Source organism: Drosophila serrata, unplaced genomic scaffold (genome assembly GCF_035046125.1).
Source record: "Drosophila serrata isolate PLE 108 unplaced genomic scaffold, ASM3504612v1 contig_376, whole genome shotgun sequence".
Lineage (NCBI taxonomy): Eukaryota > Metazoa > Arthropoda > Insecta > Diptera > Drosophilidae > Drosophila > Drosophila serrata.
The window spans coordinates 2,891,534-2,910,489 of NW_028257274.1; positions in this window are offsets into that span (position 1 = coordinate 2,891,534).

Genomic DNA, 18,956 nt, shown 5'->3' on the forward strand with positions numbered 1-18,956 from the left:
CTGGCATACAAACAAGAGGAAAATGCAAAATGAAAGCAGGCATTGCTTTATTGTTTTTTAACTTAAATATATGTATATAATTTTAATTCCGAGTGGTCAAATTTCAATCTACAAGGTTATAAAAACTTCGGCGTGCCGAAGTTATCTACCCTTCTAGTTTTCTAATATTTTATATGAAGAAAAATGTATATATATTAAATTTACTAATCAAATAATCATTTTTGCCTCGAATATAAGTTGCACCTTTGCATCTACCAACTTTTTCTTGATTAACTTTTAAAACGGACACTCAGAAAAGCCCCCAAAACACACCCACACACACAGAAAATTAAAAGCCAAAGGTGGGTTTACTTACAACCTGGTCGGTATTATCCAAAAAGCCAGTTAGAGGTGCCAACAAAACACGGCAGCGTTGACAAAACAAAAGCCCGTCGAGGAGAAGTTGCGAGTTGGAAAACTAAAAAGTGTCGCAATTGTTCTGTGACTTGTAGCTGTTTACAATTGTTTAACTTTGGTCAATAATATCACCTGTGCCTGCTGGTCCAGAACTACTACACAAAACTGCATTTAGCGGGGGAAGGGAATGAATAAAAATAAAAATAAAATAAAAATAATAGTACTAAGCGGTAAGGAGACCCATAAGGAGTCTGAAGGAGGCCAAGTGGCAAGTGGCGCGGTAATGCAACAAGTACAAACTGCACGTATTTACCATTTACTAAGTATTTTCTATGACTTTGTCCCATTGTTTCTTTTCCCCCCTCTTTTTTCTCTCTCTGTTGGTGGGGTATTTTTTATATTCTTTTAGAGGTTTACTCGAGCATTAAATAAGTCGAAAACAAAAAGCAGGAAAAGGGAATAGGAATGGGAATGGCTTTGCTGCATTGGCCATGCCCAGCTGCCTGGGAACAATTGTCAACAGTGCGCATTGTTTTGTTTACAACATGAAACTTTTGCGCTTAACTTTGGCTTTGCCAAAGGAGCATTAAAAATAATTTTCCTTACCCAGCTGAGCAATGTGAATGGGGCTACTTTGGCCACCGAACATTGTTTATTTAGCATTGGAGTGTTGCTCCACAAAATTTTCCAAATTCGATAAGGGTGAGGCGCTGAAAAGTATGCTACAATTTGGGGTTGAAAGTTGAGGATAATAGATTTCGTAAACCTTTTGGGTCATCAAGAACCTTTCATAGCTTTTATACAGGTGTATATTTTGGTCATTTTAATTTTAAGTTTTAAATTGGTATTTATTTCAGTTTGCTAAAAATACAGCTGTGAAAGGCAGGAATATGCTATTTAAAGGTATTTGTTTAAGTGCCTTTGCATAGTTCTATTAATTTAAAATACAATATAATCCAATAGATAGACTCTTTAAATACTTTACTTTCATTAAATTACCTTCTCACTTTAAATGTAATTTTCAGTTTCCTTACTTTCAATCTTTTAATAAAGTAAATAATAGCCCAGGTCCTTGCTTGAGCCCTTCTCTAGCAGATATCCTTGCCACCCTCTTGTTCCGCTTGGAAAAACTTTAATAAGTTTGTCATTGGCATAACTTTAGCAGCCATGTGCAGCAATCAAAATTAATGTAAGCTCACATCTCCAAAAAAAACTTTAATTAAGTCAAACGCGGTAACAATGTATGCTAAACCTTGCGTATCCCCGACATCACCGAAAAATATGTTCCACATTTTTGGTTGGCAATATTATTTTGAAAACGATAACTGACACTTTTCCGGGTGTGCGGGGTGAGGGGGAGGCTGATGGAGGGTAATGGATGCAAGGGGGATTGTCATTAAAATGTTTCCGCTTAGGTATAATAATGATAACCACTGTACCTACAGCCCATTGTCAGTCGCCGTTGCTAATCAGCGATGATGCCAAAGGCATTCATATGCAAAACAGAGACGAAGCGATGCGATGCGATGCGATGCGATGCGACGCGAAAGCTCACATTATTCATTGCAAATGGCAAACGGAAGGGATACCCACGGATATGTGTGTGTGAGAGTGTGTGTGTGTGTGTGGGTGGGTTTACCTTTGATTTCGGGGCTGTGGGGGGAGGGAAGGAAACTTTAGCGGCGCTTAAGGTAAAATATAATCAAAAGCCGTGAAAACATTTTTACACGTCATTAAACTCAAATTCAACAAACCATGGCAAGCCGTATGTTACAGCATCCCACAAATCCCACCGACATACATATACCTTTACAGTGTGGCCTCTTGAAAAGGGAAATTTGATTAACTTTTGATTGGAAAATGCTTAAATAAAAATATTTAAAATTTAAATTGAATTTGTAGGGGTTTGTCCTTGAAATATAGAATCAACGTATTATACAGCCTTATTTATGTTGCCAAAAATCTAAAAGAATATAATTACCCAAAATTGTTCTTTTTCATTTCAGAGTTTTAAATTTCTCTGCCTTAAAAGTCATTTAAACGTTTAAATTTAAAATGTATTATTCTAAGCATTTGTCTTCTAAAATTTAAAAAAATATTAAGGGGGCTAAATTCTATTTATTTGAAGTAAACAGCTTATTTATTCATTGAGACTTTATTGTATCAATTGATGTGCCTCTGCCTCAAATCAAAAGGTCTATTTTAATGTAGACATAAAAAAAGAGAACAACATTTTAACTACCACTCAAATTTCATTAAACTTAGTTTCTCAATGAACTAAATTTATCCTTTGAAATGTGTTCTTCCCCATCGAAGTTCCACTGTAAACCAAATGCCCCAAGGCGACCACACACACAGAAGGAGACTTCTTACAAGCTTGCAGAAGATTGATGTACCTCGGTTGCATAAATAAATTAAAGGCTCTTCGGCCCAATACGAGAGGATAATTTTCAACGCGAGCGAGTTTTGTGGGCGGCTCATCATCATCGACCTTGGTCCCTGTCCCTGTCCCTATCCCTGTGGGTTGGCAGCCATAGTTTTCTGTCGAAAACTTCTAATTACCGTGTAATGATTGCAGTTTACATAGACACACACTCACACCCACCGACACTTATGAATAATGACTTTTCCGACAAGTTTACGGCTTCGTCAAAGTTTTCTCTCTCTATGTGCGTGTGTCATTGGTTAAATTGAATTTAATTGAATGCAACAAATTAATTAAATTCGCAATGGAAGCCGGATATATGATATCCGGGGAAATCAATGAAATTTGATTTCCACTTTAAAGGGCAATCAATTGCCCCCCTTGAAGGATCCTCTGGAGCATAAACCTTTGAATTATTAATTTTTAAGCTCTGGTCCGGCACACAAAAAAAAAAAAAAAGAGTGGTGACCCAAGGCCCTTTGATTTGGCCTGTTGGGCGGGTCAGTGAAGCAAAAGTAATAGGGTGGCGCCACAGTCAGCCCTCTCACATGTGCTACCACGCTTGGCTGCGCATTATCCAAAGGGGGCAGCATTATTAAAAAGAAGAGTCCAGCTAAAAACCTCAGCAAAAAAGATAACAGCATATTGATTGAAAATCACATGCATTATGCATTAATTCCTCTCCAACTCCAATTCAGCTTTTAACGATTTCGATTTCGATTTCGGAAAATTTCAAAAATAACACAAAGCTGATTATTTTACTGCTACACAGACAGGCAATTTGTCCAGCTGCCAAGAGCAGAATTCTAAAAAAAAGAATACACAAAAAATAATGCAAAACATCAACCTAAAGTAAAAAAAAAAATCCAAACCAACAATTTAGCCCCAGGGCCGCTGACAAATGGAATAAAACAGAGAGAAAGGTTTCCAACTGACAGTTTCCCTGCCTGGTTGCATTGTTTCCTTTTACCAATTTCGGTTGCCTGTCAAATGAAACAAATCAAGATGCTCTTCTTCAGAGGGTATTCGTGAATTAACGAGAGACTAAATTATTGACATTTATTGAAATGGGAATATAAAACTGTTTTACAAAGAATTTCGACACAGAAATAAAACCTTTGATGTGTTTTAAGAGTTTTATTATAATTAAATCAATTTTAGACATGAAATATAATTTTAATTTATATTTCCTATATTCTACAACTTTATTTCTTTATTCTCTCTCTTGCTGGGTATTATAATTTAAGTCAGCAGCTTGTAATGATGTGAAGGAAATATTTCCGACCCTATAAATCATATATATTCTTGATCAGCATCAACTGCGGAGTCGATCTAGCCATCTCCGCCAGGAAAACAAAATGTACTAATTTTTTCAACATTTTATAAGGGGTTACATCGTTAAAATTGTCAATAAATAGTCAAAAAATTTAATTTCATAAATTTTTCAAATTAAGTATGCTGATTTATTAACCTTACAAAAACTAACAAAGGTTAGCTTTCCGAATTAAAATAATACAAATTTTGGCTTAGTTGTGAATTTTTCAAAACTTTGGTTTACCTAAAAAATTGTCATATTAAAATATCCTTAAATATTGATTAAAAAATGAAAACTGCAGATTTTTAATTGGATTCTTGACGGAATCGTTGGTTACAACTTGTTCTGCTACAATTTTAATAATTAAAATATACAATACAAACCTTTACAATAAAATAAAATTACTATTTTATCAAATTTTCCCCATAATCATAGAATTGTAGAGTATACAAGCAACCTTTCTATCCCATTTTTCCAAATTCTTTTTCACTTCGGCAGGCGGTGGATGGACACCATTAAATTACATTATCAGTTAAATTGAGTTTCGGGACAAATCAGCTCAGTCCACTTGCCACTCTTAGCATAATTGACTAAAATGTTTTTACAAATTAATTAGAGGCAGCCAAATTAATTTACATGCCCAAAAATGTTTGATGGCATGACCATATACATTAGCTAATTACAAGTTGACTTTATCAGTTCGGTTTCCCTGTTGTATTGTTTGCCGCGGTGCCAGGGCCATGTCCTTCGCTGTTTTCCCTGCGGTGAAAAGCTTTTTTTTTCAGCTTTTTGTGTTTTATATAGTAGAGTGTTTTTGCTGTTGACACACTGCCATAGGGGAACAGTGAATTTTAACAAAATAGCGACAGCAAAATTAAATTAATTGAGTGCAGGAAGGCTCTTTCTTTCGAGGAACGGGGATTTTTATATGGAAGTTCCCTTTTTAATTTAATTAAAATATACTGGAAATAAACATTCGTTGTTAGGTAAATATAAGTTTGTTTTTTAAAGTTGTATTTGTATTTCATTAGTTAAATGATACAGATTTTATTTTAGGTACGCTAAGATGTTAGATTTAATTGAAAATTATATTCGATTTATTTATTTATTATTATTATTATTATTATTATTTATTATTCAAGAAAATATTTTTACTTGGGATAATGATTATTTTAACAAAAATGTGTAACACTTAAGCTCTTACAATTATAGTTCATTAGTTTTTTCCTAACATTCTATAAAAATTTACCAATTTAAATGAAAGCCAATAAAATGATTTACTCAAATTCCTTCCAATCTCAACTGAAGAAACTGCCCCAAATATGCTTCTATAAATGTTAATTGATAACCAAGCAAATTCCCATTGCTATATTCTATATTCTAGCCATTCTTGGGTAAATTTCTGGCCCTAGACAATTTTATTCAGCCTGGCTACCACATGGCTGACCACAAAACGTTTTCAACAACCATGAAGACCCGAAAGATAAATACTCGGACAAGGACTGGGAGTTACAGCCACAGAAATTGTCTATGAAATTAATCACTTGACAAAGTTGTGCAATTTGCGTAGCCAAAAATTAACTTAAATGTTCGTTTTTTGCATGCACAATTTGGCACACACACACACATACACACACATAGAGAGCGAGGAGCAAGGAACAATGTCGGGAAGTGGGCATTGAGAATGTCATTGTGGCTCCTCCGTGACTCTCTGCTTCTCTGCCTCCTTACCAGCTCCTGGCCAATGGCCACAAACAAGGATGGGGGTCCTGGAGGCAGGGTGATCTGTGTGTGTGGGTTTTGTCCCTGGCCTAAACCATTGAAAAACCGAAAATGTATGGCAATTAGAGTAGCTATTGTGAGTACGCCGGAATGGTGCACTAGAAAAAATTATATCTGCAAGTCTTACTAGTATTGAGGATTTTTCAAGCTTAAGTTTGTAGGATTTGTATTATTATTATTCAATTAGCGTAGCTTTGAAAAGATTATAAATATTACATTTGAAGTTTTAAAAACATTTTCTGGTAGTAGTTTGTATTTATAGAATAATAAATAAATGTTAAAAAGAAGTATCTTAGCAATATGATTGATGTGGTTAAGGAAATTAATAAATAAATGTTTGAATTATACTAGCAAAGCTCTTATTTATGTATAATAAAATTGGAGCGGTTAGGATTCCGCAATAATCTGTATCTAAAAATATATATAACTTAACTCCATGAATATAATATTCATTTTACAGAGGCAGAAAGCATCTTTTAAGCATTTATTTACCAAAAAATCCCATTCAACCTTATATTTTCCTGCAAGTGCATACAGAAATGAAGTTACCAACGGAAGGCAAAAGGCATATGGGGCGGACAAACTATTAGAGAGCAATCCCAATCCCAATCCCAGTCCAAATCCCAATACCGATCCCAATCCCAATCCCTGGATCCGAATCCCGTGACTGCGTGCTGTTCATTTGGCCGCATTTTGTGGCAGCCAGTGCAAATGGCTCTTTGCTGTTCTCACTGTGTGGAGTAATTTTTCAAAAAACTGAATGGAGTAGAACAGGCAGGATGGCGTTGGTTGGGAACGAACAGAACAGAACAAAAAAAAATGGCCACCTTCATTGTTATGCAGCCTTATTGTTATTGCATAAAAATGGCCAACACACACATACACACACACACTGGGATACACACTCGTGCAACAGTTGCAACTGTAGTGCAATTAAGCGACGCAATTAACGTGGCACAGTGTTTAACCTGTTACGTGTGCTGGCCATTTGCATGGGGAATGGGGATGATGAAGATTGGAATGGGAACTCGCTGGGATTTTCTAAATTTTAATGCCCGGCCATTTGGCCCCCGGTTTCCTGGCACATGGCCAAGTCCAATTGCCCGCCATTTGCGCGCCCACAATTGTCGTCATTGCCAATGGGGCCTAAATGGCCAATGGCCAATGGCCACTGGCCGATGGGCAATGGGCAAAAGGCAATCCAGTTAGCATTTAAGCATTGCCATTTTTCACATGCTCATGATTTTTTTTTGTGAGCACAGAGTTAAATGCATTATTTTTAACACCAATTGTGTAAGTGGCCCACAGCCGATAAATTGCCAGCGAAATGCGTGCGAGAGTCCTGATTGCCTCAATTATGTTAATTATCGTACGTGCAGGCCGGCCTTTAACAGCCTGTTCCTGCACCTGCTCCTGCCTCAGCAACTGCATATCCTACACAATAATTTTCACTCTTAATGAGTTGCAGTAAAGTTTAATCAAGTGGAAGTTAAGCTGTGCATTAGAGTTGATTTGAAATTTTGTTACCTAATGCCACTATTGGGGGTTCTTAATAAGTTGCTATAAAACTACACTGAGGAACTCAAATGTAAACTGGAAATATTGAGCTCGAATAGCTAATTGAAGCTTATAAAGGTAGGATCTATTTACTGAAGATTTAACCATAATTATACAAGTTAATTTATGTTGTGCAGTAAGAGAAATAAATAAGGGAATTTTTTACACAATGATAATATCAAGTTTTTAATGTAATTCAAAGAGCTAATTTCACCGCATTCACTGAAAAATAATCCCAAAATAACCAGTGAAAATTAGCATTTAAAACATGTTGCTTCTCTATAATTTTAAACTTCAACAAAGAAACGCAAAATACAATACCCAAATATTTAATTAAAAACTTCGCCTCGTTATCATTCTTTCCCAAAAAATTCAGTCATACATTTTTGTAGTCTGAAATGTAATCATTTTTAAAAGGATTTTTTCGGTTCAATGCTCATAATTATGAAAATGCTAAAAAAATAGTCGTTCGATTTTAATGAGAGGCAAAAAATGATGGCACATGACCTGCAGAATGGGTATCGAAATAGTATTTCCCCTTTACAAAAATCACAAAGTTCGTTTTTCATTAGTTTCAAATACCCATAATCTTTAGTGTTTTGTTTTTCCGTGTGAATGAATGTTAACCAAATAATGAGTGAGAAAAATCCTTGCAACCGAAAACGAAGCTTTGGAAATGCATAAGTATAATTCCGGGCAGAAATAGGGTTTCGTATATTTGACAAGGGTGTGCGGAGGCGCATCTATAATTACCTAGTTCTCCACAGCACTGCGCATGATTTAATTATAAGTTCGTTGAGACTCAATTAAATATGCGAATATTTTTGGCAGTGGCAGTGGAAATACACCGATATGACATAGTTTTACTCTGGTCGCATGCACAGCTTAATTAAACATTTAAGTGAGCTTAATTATGCGCAAATTACAAAACAAAAATATATATTAAATGTTAATCGCATTATTGCTTAGTCAGTGTATAAATATTTGCTTTCATTTTTGGCTAATGTTTCTTTTTTATAAAATATATTTTGTTGGTTTCGCTTTCTGGGAAACATATCAAATATTCCATTATGGCATTTCGTTGGCTCCATCATAAAAATTCATAACCCACAAAAGGTGCACGCTCCAGTGGATCCCCCATTGAGACAACTATCGAATATATCCATTTCAATTATCTGCCGGACAGGAAGCTTGCCACAAAAAAAAAATAATAATAAAATCAGAATGACCAAAACAGACTGCAATGTACGAGTATGTGAGCATATAAAAATCAAAATCAAATCGAGCGAAATCGTGCGTAAGAATTAATAATTTCCGTTGGGAGTCAAGGCATTGTGCCCGGAAATGAAAAATATATAATATATATTTACCATTAGAGTGCGGGGGAAAGGCAATAGCAAATAGCATATGCTCCAGAAGTTAAATGGAATTTTAATGGTCCTAAGAGACTACTAACTAATTCATGTTACAACCAAAAGGGGGAACTAACAAACGGTGCTAAATGGAACTCATTATCTCTACGCTAGTTACTTACTTACTCACTGCCACAATGGCCGTTGATTAACTCGTTCTCTTTCCCATCGACCACTTAGCATTTGCCATTTAGCATTTACCATTTACCATTTAGCATTTACCATTTGGTATTTACCATTTACTACCATTTACCATTCAGCGATTGCAATTGCACACACGAGTGACTTGGACGGCCCTCGGCTGACCTTTTGCCTGCAGGTTATGATGGTGCGAAAAAAATTGGTTGCCATCGCCGGCAGGACTTATTGCATTTGCGCCGGACAAGGTGCCATTTGTTCCAGCTCTTTGATGGACTGGCGCTGTGGGGCAAATGGATGTGCATGGGTAGGGTAGGAGGTCCTTCAGAGAGGGGGGGGGGGTCTTATTTCAAAGGTCCTTGAATGGTTTCATATGCGGGAATTGCACTTTAATTCGTTTTAATGGAGGTTAAGGGAGACTACTACATATTTATTTATGTTTTTATTAAAAATGTATTTCGATTTTAGATAAGTTTTATTATTTGAATTAAAGTCCAACGTTTTTCCATTGTTTAATAATACGATTTCTAATTTATTGAGAAAAGTTTTATTTATAGATAATTATACTAATTAAAATGATATATTTATTAGAATAATTGCTATATAAATATTACATATATTTTTTAATTTGTTCTGATACCCTAAAACCTTAAACTTCAAAACCGTTACCATAGAATTTTATACATTTTGACTTTTAATATTTCATATATACATAATACATAATACATAATTAATATATGTATTAACATGCAATTAAAGCTTTAGCTTTTATAAATAAAATCTACATTAAATATTCAAAGATTCGGAAAATATTTTTTGTTTAATTTACCAATAAAATTATCAAACGATTAAGGACAATTTTGCAAGACCAGTTGAGTGTACATTTTTGTAAAATACCCAACAACACCCATGTTATTGTATAAAAAATAAATGTAAGGGTATATAAATTTTAGCTACCCGAAGTTATTTTCCATTTTTATGATCTTAATATATTTTCTGACATTTGCAAGTACAAAAGCAGATAGTTTATAAAAAATTTAAGAATTCAAGTATTTAAAGCCTTAAAAGGGGGATTAAAACAAAGTCAAAAAGTGTGACATTTTTTCTTGATCCTTCGTTGCTTATTTGCTATATTGTTGTTTTATAAAATTGCTCATTTCATGCACATGAGTGGGTGCACGTACCCCTTCTGGAGACTCTCTATACAAACACCCTTTATCAAAGAGGTAGAAAATTGGCAGGCAAAGCCTTGATGTCTGCTTTTCCCCTGATATTTTCCATATTTCTTTTCTTTTATTTTCTTTTTTTTGTGGGCCAGACAGCTCAGTGATTAGAAAATTGTGGCCATCGAGGGAAACTTGACTATGCAGGAAGTGCCACAATGGCGCTAAGTGAGTGTCTGCTGTGATATTATTATTGTTATTTTACGTGCCATCGCAGGTGCATGAAATTGCACATCAAATTGAGTTATGACCAGGGCTCTAATTTGACAGGCGTTGAGGCATGCTTATTGTGTGTAAATGATGCTCAAATCTCCATCCACTTCACCTAAAGCAGATATCCTTCTCAAAAGGTGCTTAATAAACTTGTCTCAACCCCGAGCCAGAAAAAAATCTCAGCTGCAGCTACCTTCTACTGGCTTTGATTAACAACCTTAAAATGCCAAAAAGAGAGCCGAAAAGAAAAAGTTGTATTCGTGGATTTAATTAATGGCCACCATTTACTTTCTAATTAAGGTTTTGGCGAAAGGTTTCTCAACGATATTTCTGATTGATATGGGGATCACTGAGAAAAGGGTTGGATTATGTAAATAAAAACAAATACTTACAACAATACAATAGAGGATACATATTAAAATATTAAATTAAAGAAAAATATAACGAATAAATCAGAATTTTGTTCTCTGTAAAACTGAGAAAACTGGAAAATGTTGCTTAACCAGCTAGGACCACACCGCAACTCTTTTGGCCGTGGAAATTAATTCGAGTGCGTAAATTACTTCGCAGCCACCTGAGGTGATTGCCATTGCCAGTGCGAGAGTTCACCCCGTGAATGTGTGTGCGACTTAATTGAAAGTTGGTGGCATAGGCTCGTCCTCGTTCTCGTCCCTGCCCATCCCATCCGATCCATCCATCTGGCATCCTGGCCTGTTTTGGTCCAGTCTGATAGCCCAAAGTGTTCGGCTTGGCGGTTGATTTGCGGGCAAGAAAAGTGAAAAGTGCCGCCCAGTCACCGTTTCTGGGAAACTGGAGTTTCCTCCTTTCCTCTGCCTCTAGTTTTTGGCGAACTGGAGGTTGAACGCAGCTGTGTTTTTACAACCGAATTGCTGCCATCGAGCCAAGGGTGTTTTGCTTAGGAAACGGAGAAGGGACTCCAGTGAATTTGAAACTGCAAAAAGCGAGAATTTAAACTGCCTTCTTTAACTTACTTTTAAATAAACTATAAAAGCAAGAGGTTGCCACAGATTTATATATTATTTTTTACAAGTGTGAAAGCTCACTATAAAAGATTAAGTCATGACATGCTTAACGAGAGGAGATTGTGCAATCAAGGACCTCAATCAAGCCGCCAATCCAGACAGCACATCCAATTAACTTTTGCCTTTTGTCTGAGCTAAGACCGGGGTTCTGTCCCGTGATCCTGGCCCAGCTCTAGTAGTTCCTTTTTGCTTGCTCCTCCTTGTGCCGGCTGCACGTCCTGGTGCTGGATTAGGGGAAGGCTTACAAATGCGAAGACAGCCAACATGTGTTACCAGCTGCTATGGCTTTAAGGCAGACCCAGAGGTTACTATATTTATGGCATTAGGCGACTTTTTGTGGGTGGCCATTGCACTTTTGGCCCTTGATCATAATAGCGTTGACATCCTGACCAACCCTCCTCCGGTGTCTCTGTTCCTTTGACACACACTCATACGTGTGTATATATATGGCTTTGGCCTTTTGAATCGACTGCATTGTCCACTTGAATGGACCCACATGTTGCACCGACAAGGGACTCTAGAGAGAGAGAGTTCGGCGGAGGGGAGGGGGGAAAATGATTGTTGAAAATAAAAGCTGGCCGGTGGTACACTGACAACATCATCGCTGGAGTATTATGACAACAATTGAGCCCTTAACTACAGGCGAGCTGGTTGCATTTTAATTAACAAAAATATGCCCGCAAATGTATGCTACAAATTAGTTTGCTTTAAGGTTTTATATTTTCCAGCATTGAATTATTCACGAACTCTCGATCCTATTGAAATAGGTTGACAATAAAATGTATAATAAATTCCAGCAGAGAACAGTGCGTTACAAAAGGTTAAGAAGAGTTATTGAAAAAGTTAAGGAAAGTGCTTAAGAGGTACATTGAAAGGAAAACTCAATATGATGCATCGGAAAAAATATCTCATTTTATATAAATTGTATGACCTTCTCCCATATGTATGTAATGAAACGCACTGTACCACATTGTTGTGCCTGCTGGGCCACAAACACTTACACAATTAGCGTTGCATATGTTTGGCCTGTTCGGTTATTATTTTCTATTGTTTGGATTTGTGTGCTTGTGTGTGTGTTTGCATATTTAAAAATTCCGTTTGTGTGTTAAACGCAGCAATTAAAAATACAAGCATGAATTAAACTGGCTTACAAAAAAGCTCTCAGCGAAACGAGGGGCATGGGGCAGGGGGGAGTAGGTTGTATATATACAAATACAAAGCGTTAGGCAGACAGTCGCTGTCGCCCACCCAGCTTTTCCGCTTTTCCCAACAAACCTTCATAGCCATCACACCCCACCAAAAATTTCCGCCCAGCCACAGCACCAAAAAACGCGGAGGACGAAGGAAACGCAAATACAAACTGATTAAATATGCACTTTGCAGCTTGGCAAACGCGGAATAAATTAAAGTGTTAATTTAACATGACACATTAGTGCAGCCACACTCACACACTCTCGCAAAAAGGACTCTCCACGCGCCCTCCCACTTTTGGGGGCGTTGAGTTAGCTTTGGCTTTTACCCCACCACCCCACAGACTTTGTCCTTGCACTTGAAGAAATTTGGAAATATTTATAATCGAAGTATCTTTAAATGTAAATCATTTTTCCAAGGAAGTATACCTATGTTTCTGAAACTTTTAAGGGAACATTGAATAATGCTTTAGCTTCTTAAAAATTCTTTAACATGAACTACAAACTATAAATTATATACTATTTAAAATGTAAACTCTTAAACCTTTGTTTGTAATATTTATTCTCTATATTTAATCTCAGTGTTTCGCTAACTTTTGGTCTGTGTGTTTGTGCCTTGTTTTTTGGCCAACTCGTCCTGCTAATGAGTTGGGGTCCTGGCAGAGCAACTGGGATTAGTCGACGGACCGAGAGCGTCTGCCAACTCCCAAAAACACCTGTCCCTCCGCCCTCCGCCACAGCCCTCTTCCCTCCCCCTCAACTGCGGGCGGCAAGGTGTTTGAAGTAATTACGCTCGCACTGATGTATTAGCATTTTAAAGCGTAATTATTGTGCTGCATGTTAAGTGGCTGGGGCAAAAAAAAAAATAAAAGAAAATCATTCCAAACACTGCTTTTCTGTTTACAACTCTACTGAAGTGGCTTTAATTCAATTAGCGGTTTGTATAGATGCCACTCGATCGTGCAGGTACTTCTCTGGGCCGATGGTATAATGCGTTTAGTTGAGTGCCATCATCAAGTGTTTGGTTTTGCCTGAGCGTAAAGCTGGTCAGGAATTTTTGTGTGAGAGTGTTGTGTGTAGTCTGTTAAAAATGCCAGTTAATGAAGCACTAAGTTTTGATATATGCACAGCAAGAAAATGGAAGAATAATCGATTTTACAGAAAAAACTAAGGTTGTTTCTTCATCTAATTTACTTTTCAAGACATTAAATGGATTTAATAACAAATTAAATCAAGCAAGTTGTTTAAAAAATCTTAATTAATTTTTTGAATCCCTGAAAATGTTTACATATTAAGGTATAACTCTATTTTTTTCGGACTTCATATCCTTAAATTAGCTGTGTTTATTTTTTAAACTTCACCCCCACCATAGCATATCCTTTTTATCACTTTCTATAAATCCCTTTAAGCTGAATGAACGATTTAACTAATTGGCTATTGATATATGGATGAGAATCAAGTATTTGCCTGGCCATAAATCGGAGTGAAAGCCAGGTACTATAGTGTCCCTTTTCAGGAATCAATCTACCGTAACTAATAGCGGCGATTAGGTAGTTTGTTGCTCTCCTAAGTAAAAGGATTTACACACACAGTGTGTGCCCTTTTTATATGCCATTTTCAGGAGCAAGGACCCGATGTCCTAGCCCAATGGCCTGCAATTTATGCAGCTGTCAGCAGTTGCAAACAAAAAAAGCCAAGCGGAGACTTGACTTGAGGTACTCCTTTATTCTTTGGCAGTCATTTTTTATACACTTTTAAAAGGTGTTTTTAAATTGGAAGAGGGTTTTTAGATTTTTCATTAATAATCTATACATATTAAATATAATTCAAGAAGATGTATTCCTTTTTTCAAAGGTTCGTATAGTTAGTTTTATTTGATTAATTACATTTCTAAAGATATAACAATTTAATCAAGATCTCGATACATTCATACTCTTTTGCTATATCCTCTTGTAGCTTTTTCTTTTTGCATCTTTTGTAACTCCAGATCTTGATTAAAGGTACTCGCTTTCACTGTGACAAGTGCAATGCCATAAACATCGGGGGTAACTAAGTAGCGGAGCCATTGGTCACGCTTAATCGCCTGCTGGACGTAAGGGAAATACCGGGAAAAGTCGGAAAAAGGGGAAAAGCAGAAAAAGCGAAATCAAGTATACGCGTCATGTACATAATTCCATGCTTTGGCGGCGACACTGAAATTGCAGGGCAGAGTTTACAGGATGCAGGACACAAGCCAGGACGCAAACCAAACCTCGATGGGGACTCAAAGGCGTGAAGGTAACCACACACCCACACATACACACAACATCATACACAAACACACATCCACTCGTTGAGGGAAAAAGCGACGGTGAAATGAAAATAATGAAAAGCAAAAGCACCCTGGGAGTTTTATAACAATTGATCACCTGTTACGTTCATTGGTAATTGCACCCAGAGCCATACTAAATATACAGACACGCACACACAGGTGGAGGTCGTCCTTATACGTGCATTGCCGTGGGTATGCCAGTGAGTGTGTGTGTGTGTAAGTGTGTGAGGGGGATGCACTCGGGGCACCCAATACAAAATACACCCGAAAACCTCCCAACAATATCCATGGGGACAGCCAGGACACGGGCATCCCATGCCACGCCTTCGCAATCTACTTGTAAGCACTGGGAAAAACTAATTGAAAAACTATTAATCATTTATATATTAATATACATTTATATGACATAAATAAATATGATTAAATTAATATTTAATATGCATTAATAAATATGCTTCAATTTGCCTACTCAAAAGCATTTACGTTTTCATAAGATTTGAAATACTCTCTCATTGCATTTCCTGTTTCGGTTACATATAACTGCTTTGATTATTGAATATTATTTTATTAATATACATATGTTTACATTTATTGTATATTAATATATTCTTTGATCTAATTTCCCTAAAAATATATTTTCAAATTCCTTTTGCCGCAATTTGACTTACGTTGACGCTAATACTCAGTTCTACCTAAAATCAAAAGTATTTAATGTACTGTAAAAAAAAGAATTTGTAATACATTTAATTTTAATGTAATATTTTATAGATATTTTAGATATTTATGTTAGATTTCCCAGTGCAGTGTCAGTTGAACTCAGTACCCCGCCCTGCCGTCAATCTAGCCAAGCCCTTCCCTGTCATGGTCTTTGCCTTCGATTGTCGTTGGCTTTGGATTTTGTGCATGAGGTCAGCTTTTGTGTTTGCCCAGTCCTGGTCCTGTCCCTCTGCACCATCTCCAGCTCCATTCCATCCTCTGCACAAATGGAGTACTGTACAGTAGGTATCCCACCCTCTGGGATCCTTTGAAACCCATCCTTTCAGCTACTCGCAGTGGGCAATGCATTTTGCCCATTCCCATAGCGCTTTTCTGTCGATGGCCCTGGGACATTTGTTACAGTTGAAATGCGCTCGTAAAATGTTTTTTGAATCGCCTCCCGCAGTAGCTCCTCTGTTGCTATTGCCCCATGTCCTTCTCCCCATCCTCTCCGCTGTGTGAGTCCGGAATCCTGGATGTGCTTCAGCTGCGAGTCGATACGATTCGAATCGAGCACTGCGAATGCCAACAAGTAAAACAAATTGTTGCATTTTAATGTGTCGGTCCCGTTGAATATTCCAGGTGCGTGTATTTGTGTGCGCAAAAAGGTGGAGGATTTATTGAATTTTAAATTTTAATTTGCAATTTTTCAGAGAGAGAGAAAACAAAATGGTCAAGGGTCGGAACAGTTGATTGAAAACTGCGGCTCCTAGTAATCATCAAATATTAAGGTTTTCTTTGCGTGTTTGAAGTTAAAAAAAGTCTGTAATGGAGTTTTGATTTCTCTAATTTATTTCTATATAGTTTATTGGATTATATTGTTCAATAGAAAATTATACAAAGAATATAATAAGTATATTATTTCTAGATTTACCTTTCCGGAACTGATGGAATGTTCTTTTATTGATTACTTACTTTATTAATATATAATTCATGGGGAAATCTTTATTTAATTACTTTTTTTTTATATAAATAAGCTTTTAAATTGGCTTTAAGACGTCTTTATACTTTATATTTTCATTTAAACATTAAAAATGTCTAGAACACGTGCTTTTGAATCCAAGCCCCTTCCCCGAATGTAACGTTCTTTCCATTGGAGTTACCTTTGCCTGAGATATCGATAGCTGATAACTATTTGTCCGAATGCCACGCCCACATGCCAACATACCGCCTTTTTCGGGGCCACGCCCCCTGCCCAGTGTACCGCCCTCGAGAATGGACTGGCGCTACGTTTATACGGCTGTCACTTGTCAAACATGTTGCTCCGCTTTGTGGTCATGCGAAGCGTCAAAGGACTTTTGGTGGATGGAGAACAGGTGAGAGGGATCTAGGTGAGATACAGGTGGAGAGTGGGGGGAGTGGTGTAAGGACAACAGGATTAGCATTTAGTTTAGTTGGCTTTGTTAGCCGTCGGTTGCCTCTTGGTTTGCCTTCAAGTTGGGTTTGATTTGACTTCGCCTTTTGGTTCCCATGGCAGGCACACACCTGCACCTACGGCGAATGTCAGTGCAACTAAATCAGCTTTTCAACCACCCACCCCCAACCCCCCCGCACAACCCACAGCCTGGAAAATCCCAGGACCATGTTGCCGTGGCTAATTTCAGTTGCTGTCGCCCGAAAGCATTCGGCAGACGTTAAAAACTTTGATTGTGCGTGCAGCAGGGCACAACAACAACAATGGTATAAGGGGCCTGAGACATAACTTTTAATGAAATCCAACGCATTTGCCTGTTAATAATAAAATGCGATGACGACAAAAGGCAGGTAAATTATGTTTATTATTTTATGTTGCTGTGCATTTTGTTTTTGTTCTTGTTGTTATTATTTCTGCTGGGAATTTCTCTTATTACACCTTTTGCCTTGACTGAGAAATTCTTCGGGACATTTCGTTTGAATCAAAGCCTGCAGGGCATTCAAATGCCCCTTGTCAACATTTTTGCCTCTTTGCATCCCTTGGTATATCCAGACACTGAGAATAAATGGGATATTTAAATGGGAATTTAATTATAAATTCAAAATCCTTTCAGATGAATTACTCAAGTTTATATATGCCAATTTAGTGAGCAAAATAACTCACAGCCTGAGTAGTCTCTGATGTTCTTAGCAACTTACATTTGTTCAAAAATTACTTGTTTGAAAATCAGCTATAAATATAATTTAAAACAAAGTCTAAGAATGCGCGTATTTCTGTTTATTTTTCCCTAATTTCCCTAATTAACTTGTAGTTCATTTTCTGCAGTGTCCTTTATAAGTTGTATGAAATCTTCGGCCCCTTTGGGAAGCTTGTATTATTCTTTTATGCGTTTCTAATTTCATTTAGCGACATTCGACATTCTACAGCCTGCCGCAGTGTCGACCCCCCAACCCCCAAAGCTGTACTACCAGAGGTGGTCTCCTTCAAAGTTTTCTCAACATTTTCCTCAACATTTTCCCGGTGCGTCTTTGGGTCGTGCCTCTGCTGCTGCATTGTTGTGTTTTCGTCATTCTTTGCTTTCACTGTACTCTTTCTGTGGGTATTATGATTGTGTTGGGATTTCTTAAATGCAATAAGAAAAGTAAATTTAGACTTATACTTATCTATAGTCATATTAAAAACTTATATGTTTTAAGGTTTGTAGACCTAAAAATATAAAAAAACATTTACTTTTTAAATTTACTGATGCAGATTTCAAATTTACCAAAGAAACAATGAAATACCACGTATAAAATAAAGTATACTTGAAACAGTTAAACAAAAATATATTTTCAAAACAGTACTACATTATATTACAAAGCTTAAATGCAATCTTAATTTGGCTCATAAAATATTTTACTGCATTCTTTGAGACATATTTTATGAGGTTTTCAAATTCCCATTTAATTTAATTTAATTTTAGCTTGAACCATTATGTACTTATTTATATTATTTATTGTTTAAAACCTCTAGAGCTTCTCAAAAATCTACGGAAATTTTCTGAAAGAGCATTTAAATTCTCTGTGACTTGAGTTAAAAATTCAATTCCACATTTTTTCTCATTTTGCATTTAGCTCTCTCCGCACTGTTTGTGAGTATTTTCTTTTAATTTTTTTCCCTCCCCCAAGTTGGCAGAAATTAGATTAGAAATATTGCTACCAGCATTCTGCTGGCTTTGGTTTGCTTTGCTCTGGTTTACTGCTGCCCCTGCAGAGTCCTGCTCTTCGTCCTTTTTCAATTTT